This window comes from Filicampus tigris, chromosome 2 (genome assembly GCF_054856515.1).
Source record: "Filicampus tigris isolate MCC_2025a chromosome 2, RoL_Ftig_1.0, whole genome shotgun sequence".
NCBI lineage: Eukaryota > Metazoa > Chordata > Actinopteri > Syngnathiformes > Syngnathidae > Filicampus > Filicampus tigris.
The window spans coordinates 9,838,083-9,851,759 of record NC_141218.1 but is presented as its reverse complement, the minus strand read 5'-3'; the positions used below and the strand labels follow the sequence as shown (position 1 = coordinate 9,851,759).

At 39.6% G+C, this 13,677-nt stretch overlaps 1 protein-coding gene across 1 annotated transcript in view; it reads left to right on the top strand.

Annotated features, from left to right (window-relative positions):
- Window positions 1-1,514: 1,514 nt before the first annotated feature.
- The window catches only part of mrpl11 (mitochondrial ribosomal protein L11), a 63,678-nt gene continuing 51,515 nt past the window's right edge, over window positions 1,515-13,677 (top strand). The window contains exon 1 of the mRNA XM_086021618.1: window positions 1,515-1,634. The gene's annotated coding sequence lies outside the window, so the exon portion shown is untranslated. The remainder of the gene's footprint in view (window positions 1,635-13,677) is intronic.

Here is a 13,677-nt window from a genome sequence, read left to right as displayed (position 1 = left end):
AAGTGTGATGTGTTTTCTGTTTTTTTTTTGAACATTTTAACTTTTTCTCACACCCTTTTGTTTGATTTCATTATTACAAAAAATCCAGCGAGCCATTAAAATACATTTAAATAAAAAGGAAATAGTTTAACAAAATGAATAAATGATAATATAAAAATGAACAGTCAATAATAAAGAATAAATACAAAAACTGTGCAGTGGACAACTCTTCCTTAACTGTATGCTTTAACTGAAATGCGCTATTAAAGTGAAAGTCAACCCAAACATATTTTTTTCAAAAATATTGTCTTTGCAAGCCCAGTTGTTGAAACAAGGCATTCTGATAAATATTGCGTTTGTGGAATAAGAGTTAATCCACACGTTTTTCGAAAATCTCAGGGGGCAGCCATTTTGTCACTTCTGTTGACTGAGAAAGCCATCACAACTGCTCAGGGCTCAGGTAAGAACCAATCATGGCTCAGCTTCAGGAAACAGGTGAGCTGTGATTGGTCGTTACCTGAGCCCTGAGCATCTGATGTCATTTTCAGTCAGATTTTGCTGCTTAACTCATATTCCACAAACACAATATTAATCAGAATGCCATGTTTCAACTAGTGGGCCTGCATAGAACATATTCTTGGGAAAAAAAGGTTTGGGTTGATTTGTACTTTAATTGAAGCCCCTTCATTTGTTTTTGTTTCACGACTAACATTCTAAATTTAATACAGAGCAGTGATTCATTAGACAAAGTAGTTTGTATAAACACAATTTCACATAATCTTTAATCATCACCATCATAATAATCACATTATGCCCACTTAATCTCCCGATAAATTAATCATATGCCCAGTGATTGGTTACCCCTGCACTTTTCATTACCAGGCTTCGTGACTGACATTTCATGAGTTTCTAAGAATGTCATATATTATATAAAGCGCTAAATAGTGACCAGGGACTAAAAATGTGCACATGAATTTAAAGTACCCATTGTGGAAGGTGAATAAATCCATCAACCCATCTCTTGTCCTCATTAGTGTTGCTGGAGACCATCACGGCCATAACGGGGATCTTGAAACAGCCTTGAGACAAACAAACACACACACTCACAATCACAACTAGGGGAAATTTAGAGTGTCCAATTAACCTACATTGCATGTTTTTGGAATGTGGATGGAAACGGGAGTACCCGGGGAAAACCCACGCGGGCAGGGGAGAACATGCGAACCCCACACAGGAAGGCCGGGGCCGGAATCGAACCCACGACATCTGAACTGTGTGAAGGACATGCTAACCAGTCGACTACCGTGTCGCCCGCTCACATAATAAACATCTCCAAAAATGCGCTTTAACATTGACAGATGACTCAGACGGTAAGTAGTGCTTTAGCTTGGGTGCCAAGAATAAGAACTATTCATCTTTCATGAAATGCTAGATTAGAATGTGCAAGCATTGAGAATAAGTATTATACATTCACATGTGAATTATACATTCACATATAGAGTAATTGGAAACGTTGCAGTAACTCCTCCTCGCCTCCGAGTGGCGGTGTGGAGAGGAAAACAGCAAATAGATCAGCGAAGTGGGAATCCAACATGTCTGCCCCCTGAAGGAGAGAAAGAAACTGAAATATTGTGAAAGCACAGCACGACAAACAGGTACGTCCTCTGCTTCTGATTGTCTCCTTTGTGCTGTATTCATCTCGCTTCCTCCTATTTTAAAGCATGCGCTTTGGTTCATTTATTCGCTTAGTGAACGTGACGGTGACGCCCGGCGTGTGACGTCCAATGTGACTGAAGCGGCCCGTGAAGTTGCAATTGGAAACAGTGGACGCAGTTCGTTGTGTCATTCATACTCATTTGGGCGTTTGCAGGACACATTTTGACAGGAGAGGTGTATTATTTCCTCACTTTGCACATGCATCGTGTCCCTACAAAATGATGTCACATGTAACGTGCTTGGCACAATTATATATACTGTCTTCAGACAAATTGATGTGTTCCGTATCCTTGATATCCAGTTTAAGGTCATGTACTAGTATGCTCTTTTCCCTCACCAGTTATTTGCTCTTTTTGCTTACAAGTAAAACAGCACAGCACACTTACAAAACGACTGTCTCGCTAGTAACGTTTCCCCCACTACTATACAATACAATACAATACAACTTTGTTTATATAGCGCATTTCATAACAGCTAGAGCTGTACCAAAGCATTTTACAAACAATACAATTAAAAAAATATATTAAACAATAAAAGGCTGTGATACACATGAATAAATACGGAGCCTATCCCAGCTGTCTTCGGGCAGGAGGCGGGGGACTCCCTGAATTGGTTGCCAGCCAATCGCAGGGCACACAGAGACAAACAACCACGCTCACAATCACACCTAGGGGCAATTTAGAATGATCAATTAACCTACAAAGCATGTTTTTGGAATGTGGGAGGAAACCGGAGTTCCCGGAGAAAACCCACGCAGGCACGGGGAGAACATGCAAACTCCACACAGGGAGGCCGGAATCGAACGCACAACCTCTGAACTGTGAGGCGGACGTGCTAACCAGTCGATCACCGTGCCGCGGTTCGGAATTCACCTATTCTTAATATTTTTGAACCCATCCTCTGTTTATTGCGTAAAATCTTGCGGCGCCTATTTGTCGGTTTTATGTTCAGGCCAAACAAACAAACAAACAAACGTATTACCTTGGCGTCACCTCATTCTCATGGAATATTGGGTTTGTTGAGTTAGCTTTATTTCATTTCCAATGTTATTTCCTTTGCGTTTGAGATGTCCTATTTTGCTGGCGATCCCAAAGTGTGACTCAAAAGTATTTTTTGCTTCTCTCGATGTAGCAAAGAATATGTCCATGTCGTCTTCATTTCCGCCATGTATTATTGTGTGTAAATGCGAAACGGTGAGTTTTATGACTCAATACCATGTGCTTAGAGTGCCAATGCACTTTTTTTCGTGTCATATCAACTTGAATGAATGCTAGAATGTCATTTAGGCTAGTATGCTAGCTAATACCATTTATGAGCCTTATTGACAGTGGTTTGCTTACCACTGGATACTGTACCATTTTTTTATGTAACATTGGTTTATGATTGTGTAGATGCTAAATGCACGGTGTTGATGCTTTATGATCCCCTCCATTTTTTTTAAGTGCTTTGCTAAGTGTCTTGTGGAATACAGATGCAATTCAACCTCCATTTGGAGGTGATAGGGGTGTTAATTATTTGTGGATTTTCGCTATCTGCAGCAGTGTTTTAACCCAATCCTCTGTAAATAGCTTATTGAGTAGCACCATTATGTCTCATTTTTGGCTTTTATATCACATCTTGTTTTACTTTTAATCCACGACTGCTCTTGTGTAGTCTTTTCAGAGGAATGTGCTGTGATTTCATGCCACATCCTTCTCGTTTTTCACCAATTATCAGAACCCCCCCCCCCCCCCGACACACGCACGCACGCACGCACCCCCCCCCCCCCACACACACACACACACAAACACCCCTTGAACTTGAATGCAGCAGTTGTAATGAATACTGTTAAGGTGAGCAAATGGATTTCTTTCAAAGAGGAGTGGCGGCAATCATTTGAGAAATTTATTCGAGGCATTCCAAAGATTGAAAATGCACTGGGATGAGGCTAATAGGAACACTGGAGATGCTTCAACACGTGTCACTGAATGCTGAACATCTGTTGTTGTCTTTGCTTCACAATCATTTGAAGGCAAGTTGACCTCACTTGCTTGGGTGAATAACGCTTTATGTGAAAATGGTTCATAGCACTGATAATCAAAGCATACAGGGGACCTTGAATGCAGTGCTTCAAAACCTTCCTCTTCTTTTTCATCATCGCCATATAATCATCATGTCGTTATACAAGCCATAGATTTGGCCGTCTCGTATGGAAAGCCATTTGAGCGTTTGAGCATCTATTCCGTATGCTTCAATTCCAGCTTTATGTCCATGTACTAGTACACTATTTGTCCTCACTAGTAAGACAATTTGGCGCAGTAATAGGACATTTAGTCTTTTTATGCAAACAGACCCTACTGGTAAATTTCTGTGTATGAGTAATGTGGCTAGGCCCAACTAATAGGTATTTTTCACACTAGTAGCCTCCTTATCTCTTTGCCGTACTAATAACATGTTTGTGAGTATGCCCAAGTTGTCTTACTAGTGAGGACAAAAAGTGTACCACTAGTACATCGACCTTGAGCTGGATTTCAAGAACAACAAATAAATGCTCGGATTTATGGAAAGCAGATTTATGAAATGCTGTTTTCTACGCTAGTCGATTGACTAGGGTTCACTAGTGGAACAATCGTTTTGTACCAGGTCTTCTCATACCCCCACAATTTCCACTTTTGGCCTACTGGGAGTTGTAGTAAATGGTCAAACGGCTTTACAGAAAGCTTTTTGAGCATTGATTCAATATCCTTAATGTGAAATACGCTAATGTGCGACACACTTGGAACCACTGTCCATGACTAGGAGGCTACTAGGGTGTAACATTTAGTTATTAGTTAGGCTACTAGTGCAGCATAGTTATTTACCAATTACGTTTAATTGCATGGTAAAAGTGGTACTAGTAGTAAAAAAAAAAATCCCTAGTGTGCCTAAGTCATTCAACTAGTGCGCCAACAAGTACTGCTGCAAATCCTCACTGGAGTAAAGGATCGTTGTATCATCTGCGAAAAATGTACTTGAGACATTACATAAAAGATTAAAGCAACACTTTGTAACCTTAAATTTTCATCGATTATGGCGACACCATGTGGACAAAAGCAGTAGCGTTTTGAGTGATGCCAACCAAATTTCCGTGAGCGCCAGCAGCGCAGCACATAGTGTATTGTCATGAAATCCTGAGCTCTCGCTCGCCTGCAGTTGGACTGAATTGCATTTCTGTTTCCAGTGACTGTGTTTAGGATGAATGGCGATGATGTAGTGAATCTAATTGTGTCCAAACATTATACTTTAACTATGTTTTGTCTTTGTAACGAATGGGGAAAGGGGAAAGTGACATGACAAGCTGTCAGCACATCTGTAGTTTTTTTTTTTGTGTGTGGCAGGGTTTGTGGTTTCCACATCAAAGTTGCCTAAATGCCAGTAAAAGCGATACAGACCCCCTCAGGCCATGACAAAGGTGCCATTCAACCAGTTGTAAATCGATGTTTCATCAGAAGAGTTATGAAAATATTTTATTAAGGTCAAATACTTACGTGGTGTTTCTTTAATGTACAATAAAAATAGCAATGGGCCCAGAATTGACCCCTGGTGGACACCGCAGGGAATTACCCATTAATGTAGATCAATAATCACCCTTTTGTACAAACTGCTTTTCATGAGATATGACTTTCCAGTGGCTTTCATTTGATGACAAAATTTCCCAAATATTTTGACTAAAATGTTCTCTAAACTTTATAAATAATGCCAAAGAATACACTCTTTGTTTTCAAACGTTTTTTTTCATACCTCTGGGGCTGCTGTCACACGTGGACTGGTGCCTGGTGAAGAAGAACTCCTCCAAAGAGGCAACTTGATAATGTCAAAGGCTTTGTGTAGCCACGTGTCGCCCCGAGATGACGGATGCCTCTCCAGAGAATTGAATCATCGAAATGGCCCGCTGGATCACGCTTCATCTTGTGCCGTCCTGCCTGAATATGTTTAAGCGTAGAGAAGCCCCGCTTGCTTCAGTTTCATCTTCATTTTTCCTCCCGACGAAATTTTGTACCTTATATCAATCTGTTTCTACACGTAGGATTGATTCAGCTCATCATGCTATGCATCACACGTTGAAGATGACGACTATATACCAGCAACAGGTCCATCTGCCTGAAAGATACAGTCTGCAGTGAACACCCGTTTATTATGGGGATACATTCCACAGAATTAAACTTTAAATACCAACATTTTTAACCAAACCATGTCATTTTGTTTAATGAAAGTCTATTATCTTAAATCTGTTATGTGGTGAAATGTCCATGATGGGCTAATGGAAATTAGCATTGATGTTACGGTAATTCTAAAAATAATAGCGCCTTATAGTATTGTGCTTCATAAATAGATACAGTAATGAAGTAATTAAATGTAAAATAATCTAAAGAAATGAAGCAATTTTGCCACATTTAATGCTTCAATTCAATAAATGTGCTGCACCTTCTGTTTTGCTCATCTTGGCCACCTGAGGGAAGTATAACACAGACATACGGATGTACTACTCTGCTTAGAGACGGTCGCTCAGCTCCTCGGTAAGCCGAAGTAATGCTTTCTTCGCAGAGGATAAAGAATATATCCCTATGGGCAAGCATAAGACAAATGCTACACTGTTCTATGTGCTGTGACTGTGTCAAATTTAGGTATTTATTTTCATTTGACATTAGCTTTAACTTTCTTTGAAATTGTTGTATCCAGGCTTTAGCAGGCTGCTTAAAATGATGTGGCACCCAAGTACTGAGTTTGACACCTGAAATTTGGCGAAGTCCCGTGATGAACGGTGATGTGCGAAATTATTTTATACTTTAGGCATATTTTCCATCAAGTTTTGTTTGAAATGCACTTTTCGGTGCGTTCAAATTTTGGCGGTTCAATTGCATTTAGTTTTCCCCTCTGAGAGAAAGACGTGTCAGGCACCCGCCATGCTGCTCATCTACCACAGATGCTGTTTGTCAAATATGATGGCGGGGGAGGAAATGTAAATCAAAGAAGGCAGTAAAGAAAGCCGCCTCCCTGGGGAGATGACTCCTGCATGGCTGATTCAAGTTGGGAGGCGGGGGCTTTGCACTCGGGATGTGCTGATGGGCGCCCAAATGTTGCCGCTGTAGTCGAAACCTTTCACACAACTGTGACGATTAATGATGCTCACCTCTTTTCTGAAGCTGAGCCATGATTGGTCGTTATCTGAGCCCTGAGCAACTGTGATGTCATTTTCAGTCGACAGAAGTGACAAAATGGCCGCCCCCTGAGATGGCTAAAAACGGGTGGCTTTTGCTGCTTAAATCATATTCCACTAACGCAATATTAATCAGACTGCCTTGTTTCAACTAGTGGGCCTGCATAGAACATATTCTTGAAAAACAAAATGTTTGGGTTGACTTCCCTTTAAAATGTTTTATTTATCCGCCATTGTTTCCGAACAAGTAGCAAAGCAGTCAACTCTAATCATAGATAATGTGCACAGAAAGGCTCTCTATTTTATGATCTCTTTTTGGACGCGTGCGGATGATGATGAGTTTACGGGGTGACCTCTGATAATTCTGATAAAAAAAGTTTTTATGACGCCGCGCTCAAAAGCAGCCGTAAAACCAATTGTGCCTTGTGCCAAAATGTCTATTAGTTCAATCATGTTGAATTAGCTTTCACAGTGGCTTAAGAGGCAGTCGTTTGTAACAGACGCACTGACAAAATGTCCTCCATGACAGCATAGTTGGTGAAAATGCAAATGTTTCTCTGTCTGAATCATAACAATAAAATAAAATAAATAAAACTTAGGACTGAACATGGCTTAGAATGTCTATTGAAGCCCCCCCCCCTCTTTTTGGTCCTCAAACACTTACAACAATAAAGATATGAATTACAGGCAGAACATTTCACTGTTTTGCAATACTTTGTCATTTAGTATTTAACGTTACAACAGGACTTTTTGGGGGGCCCAATTTTAGAAGAGCTAATATCAGCCGATTAATTGGTCGGGCCATAATTCTTATTGTGCATGTAGTTTGAGTAGTGTCAAACTTTACTGCATCATATTTTTTTGCTGTACTCTGTACCTTTCAGGATAAGGTAACCAATGTATTTGAAGCCCCCTTTAGCGTGAGCCTGTGCAATCCCACACATCCCTCTGGGACTGGATTACAAGGTTCTTCTTTTGAATATAGATGAATATTTATAGCACGCATATTTGCTGTGTAAGAATCTCTACTCTGTGTGATTGGAATGGAAATACTAGTTAGTTTGGTTACATTATGTTTTTGGGCGGAACACAGTGGTACAGTGACACACGAGTCTCACAATTTAAGTTTTTTGAGTTTCGGACAGAGCCCTGCCACAACTAGCAAAACCATGGCTAGTGACGCACACAGGTTGGTAATTGCCCAAAAAAGTTTGTAATTGCCTGTAGATGCCACAAATATTGTGTTCTGTAACAATAATGAGTACAATGGAAGTGTTGAATCTCTTTCATCAGAAAAAGAACTTTGTTTGTATTGCTTTCCGTTGTTTAGTTATCAGCAGTAGAGCATGGGTTGGTTTCCCCCAAAACACAGATTTCTGACCAAAACCTGGAGAAATAGAAATTTGTGTGAACAGTACTATCAAGCTGAAGAATGACTTTGACATTAATATTTGTTTTGTTTTTGGGACACCTCACACTATGAAGCCACAAAAGCAATACTAAGAAGATTGTAAGAACACATCCAAGACATTCCACGAGCGACATTGTACTTGTAAACTCTCAGGTCAAGACACTGCTGCATATTGATGAATAGGAACAGCATCTCATTTGAAAGGCACCAGAGATGGAGGGTGAAAGCAGGTCTTCTCAACCGGCACTCTTTTGAAGAGTTGGTTATGTTCAGCTGCCCTTCAGCACCTGCCATCCCATAATCAAAAGCCGCAGCTGATGAATGCTAACGCAGCGCAACAGCGCATGATCGTCTTTAGCGGCCGTTGCCGTTTACAAGCGCTCCTCCAGAGGCACCGCTGCCATTCTGTAATATATTCCTTTCTTTGGTCAGTGTGTTAAAAGCTTGTGGCCCTAATTAATAAACGCCTGCCCTCTAAGCAAATGTGACTTCCCAGAATCCCCTGCTGCCGGCGAAGGTCCCTACTCCGCTTTCTATCGTGCTGTCGGCAGACATTTAGTATTCAAGGCTTTCAGTCATTTATTCTGTCTCTATAATGAGATTCAAGCATTTGTGCAAAGATGGGCAGGGACATGGGAATGCTTTTATAATTTTGTTAGTTGTTATTTTCCTACCGGTATCCAAGGACAACAGCTTGTCTCCAAGGCTTTTTTAGACCTTTCTCCTCCTCCTCCTTCCTCCTTTTACAGAGAAGCCTCAAATGCGCACTATTATTGTGTTGTGACTCAATCCATCCATTTTCTCTTGTCTTAATTCCCTTGAACCAAAATGTGTTTGGGAGATAAGGACAATATTGTGCCACTTTTTCTTACCACTTCAATCAAATGAATTGCTGCGTGTAAATGGGTTCTTAAGGGCATGATTTATTTAAAAAGGTAATGTCTAAAATGGAATTTGCTGCTAATACTGAGTGGGGATAAAATACATGTCCTTGAGCAAAATGCAGAACTGTTATTTGGTACAGTAAAACAGAATGTTTTTTTTTTCCCGCTGGAAATACAATGAACCCCCATTTATCACTGGAAATAGGTGAAAGTTTGCAAAATAGACACCACATGAAAGAACATTTATTCTTTCGAGTATTACCCCTCCCACATGCTTAAAATGCAAAAAAGCATGCTTGCTTCAAGCAGTTTGTCCCTCACTTGAAGTTTACTGCAGAACTGACACATAAAAGAAAATTTAACATTACACAATGGTGTCTTGAGATATGAGTTTAATTTTTTCCATTTCCCCACTCTTAACTCAAAACACTCGCAACCTGTTTTTTCCCCATTAAAATAAATGGAAATGCCACTAATCCGTTCTGGCCTTCTTCTTCTTCTTCTTCTTCTTCTTCAAAAAAAAAAAACATTTTTGTAATGTGTATTGTAATGAAAGGGGAGATCACACTCTGTATTTAAAAAATCCAGTATTGACATAATTAAATAGAATTACAAAGTAAGCAAGTCATATATTCATTATCCATTGAGTGGAATGACTAATATTACTGTCGTACTGATGATCTGAGAGAGGAGTTGTTGTCTTACTGAACACTACAATATCTCCACCTGTGTTACACTGACTCCAGGTGGCCAAGGCGGGCACACCAGAAGGAGCATCACAATGGCCTTTCAGTTGATGCCGTGTGACAAAAAACAGTTTAATTCTGATGCTATGTAGCATTTAGCTAGCGGACTGAAAGGCTAAGATATGCATTTGTTTTAATTATGCAAGGTGTAATCCTTGTTTTTTTATGAACTCGTCAGGAGTTGTATCTGACAAACTGCTGCTTGTGAATTGAGTCACTGCCACTCATATCTCAAGTCTGTAAGGGCAAGTCAAATGAAAAATTGGTCGAACGACAGCTCGTACCTTGAAAAAGTGAAACCAAAAACGGAACCAAAAGTAAAACAAAAATCATCATGGGTTCTGGCCTTGGCCAGTGTATGGCGAGAGATCAAGCAGGTTAAAGTAAGTTATTTTAAACTAATAAGAAAAACCTTTCTGTGGGAAGATGCGGCTGCGCACACTAAAGATACTATTTTAAATTAGTGAATTTGCGGCTTTGTAAAGCACTTTGGACAGCATATTGTGCAAATAGCGCTTGTGAAAATAAGTGAACCCCATTTACAATTTTGATCAAATTGGATTTTTCAATCGTTGGACTTTGACATTTTTTTTTTTTTTTTAGCAAAAGTACAATGAGTAACCGACTCTAGCTGCTTCGGAACTCGTTTGTTAATGTCAACACAGAGCGAATGGAAATTTGGGTGCGAGTACAACCTCCAGTAAAATCCCATTAAAAATGGTCCCTTAAAAAATGAGCAGTGATTATAGTGAGAGTTCAATTTACAGTACATCAATCACAGATGCCAGATAATAGAGAGAGATTATTCCAGCAATTTCACCGTCATGTTTAGGGAGGGGGAAAAATGTGAATCTATATTTTTAATCTTTAACCCTTTCATGCACACTGGTCACTACAGTGGGACAGCTATTTAAAAGTTGCTTTCACCTATATTTAGTAATCTAGAAAAATATATTCATATTTTAAATAATTACATCAATTCATAATGCATGAAAGGGTTAAAGTATTTTTTTTAATTTAGATTAATTAATATAGGCGAAAGCAACTTTTCAATAGCTGTCCACTGTAAGGACCACTGTGCATGAAAGGGTTAAGGCCGACCCTATTGATAAGTCTTGTGTGTCATACAATGTGGATGAAACTTTCACACCGTGAATATTAATGCTGCAGAGCTGGGAAGCAAGTTTTATTTATTAAGCAGCACAGCTGGTTTCACCCCCATCACTTTCATGTTTTTGCTTTATATTTAAAGTTAGATGTCAGACACAGGATTGGGAAAAATCACTGGGAACACACGCTGAGCACAGCGGACATCATCTCACCGGACAGAAATTGAAGTAGGGAGCTATTCTGTTCGTGTCAGTGGCATGTGGATTTCAGTTCTGTCCAGACCCCTTGAAGAAACTTGCGGGGTATCTGGCCTGCTCAATCCACTGAAAAAAAAAGTGAACAACCAGTTGTGTTGTCTTCCCTTTTTTGTGATGATTTATTCTTAAAGTGGGAAGTCAACTCAAACATATTTTTTCCAGAATATGTTCTGTGCAGGCCCACTAGTTGAAATAAGGCATTCTGATTAATATTGTTTGTGGGACATGAGTTAAGCATGAAAATGCACCCGCTTTTAGCCTTCTCAGGAGGTGGCCATTTTGTCACTTCTGTCGACTGAAAATGACATCAGAGTTGCTCAGGGCTCAGCTAACGACCAATCACAGCTCACATGTTTTCTGAAGCTGAGCCATGATTGGTCGTTACCTGAGCCCTGAGCAATTATGATGTCATTTTCATTTGACAGTAACAAAATGGCCGCCCCTGAGATGGCTAAAAATGGGTGGATTTTTCATATTCCATAAAATAAAATATTAATCAGAATGCCTTGTTTCAACTAGTGGGCCTGCATAGAACCTTTAAAGGTCTAGCTGGCAACCATTTCAGGTTGAACCCCGCCTCAAGCTAACTTTTCCTCAAGCTAATGTTATCTAATTTAATATAGATCACTAGTCAGAACAAATTGTAATCCGTCCGCAGCTGTTCAAGGATAGACACAGCTGTTCAAATTCACTTTCAATCGCTTAATTGAACAAACGGTAAGAAATTTAACACGGAATAAGCATGTTCGTACATGAGCTGCCTCGTCAAGTCACTCAACACGCACAGTGGCTAATGAGTTAGCCAGTTAACTGACACCCACATCACTCACCAACCCACTGTCAGTCACAGAGAACGTGCCGATGGTGACCCCAAGTGGACAGAAATGATAACTTACCTGAAATGTACGTTATTGTGTTTGAAAATGCACCCCCCTCCCCCCCAACGTTTGACCTGCCGTGTATACCGGTACTGTATACAACATGAAATTGTTTGATGCCAAACTTTTGAACCGTAGTGTATATTAGCAACTCTTAAGTATTTTTACAAAATGTTTTTGCAACTTCTCTCTCTCTTCATTCTTTGTATACTTTGTATATTCCATGCAGTTGTAAAAACAGAAATACGTCCGCACTGGTGCCCTAGTTTTCTTTCTAGGCGAACAAATATCGTCATTATATTTGCTTCATTCTGCCATGTATGTCGTCATCTTTGCTGTCACAACTTCCTTTTCTTCTTCTGCCAAGTGCCAACTCTGACAAACGTCATCTATTACATTTTCAGAATTAGGCAGCTAACAAAAGATTTTCTTGGTTGTTAAATTTCACCTGAAGGGTGGGTAGGCACTTTAGAGACACAACTGTTTTGTATACACGCAATTAAGTCAGTTTTGCATAATGTTCCCGTCAACCCTCAGGCCTTGTAAGAGTTTACAACCTTTTTGGTTTGTTCATGGCCATTTTTAAAGATTGAAAAAAACAAATGTTTTTGCTTCTTTTACTGCAGTTTAACATCAGTTCTTTTCGTTTGTATTTTTTTTCAAATTCCGGTTTGTTTGCACAATCAACATCCTAAATATAATTTTGATATATTCACTGTACTGTGCTACTTTTTTCCAAATACTATTTAGCCTTTCTACAGTCAGCAGGGGAAGCTTCTGCTTCTTCAATGAAAAATCATAATTCTTCCCCATGGTCAGCTGAGGCTATGTCCAGATCTTCAAATCCAAATTGCATCATTCATTTGCCCCATCGGAGTGCAGTATGCCATTAAACGCCTCTTTCAGAAACTAAGAATATTACATGTAATTGCTCCCATGTTGAATAATTAATAAATGATGTCATCTGGAATTTCAAGTTGAAATTGGCCAAAAGTGGCCATGGAAGAGCCAAAAGGTACAATTTGATATAAACAGCACATTATCGATATAGTTAAAGAGCACAAGTTGGAAATGACAAAAATCAGACACAAATCCACCTTGAAGAGTTTAATTCCATTTGCATTAACACATCTTAAAAAAAAAAAAGGGAAGGAACATCAAAAAAAAAGACCATCATAGAGCACATACTGTTCAAGTTGTGATGATTGCTCTTCGAATGTATTAATCCTGGCAGCACGTTTCAACCCCTCCATCCTACCAGTTGGTTTTTGATTTAACTGGAGGTCGTATTTGTTCGTTCAGACAGCCGTAAAAAGATGCAACGGGATTTCCTCTCGCAATGTCTTTCACAATTGTGCTGACAAACATCTGTTGGTTTAAAGTATCCCCTTGACTTGTAAATAAAGCAACAAATTGACTTTGCTTGTTGGTCTCCTTGAAGAGGATTCGAAAAAGCGCCTATTAGCCCAAACAAGACACAGCGGTGGGCCTCACTAGTGCAATTAAGCTCACAGTTTTTA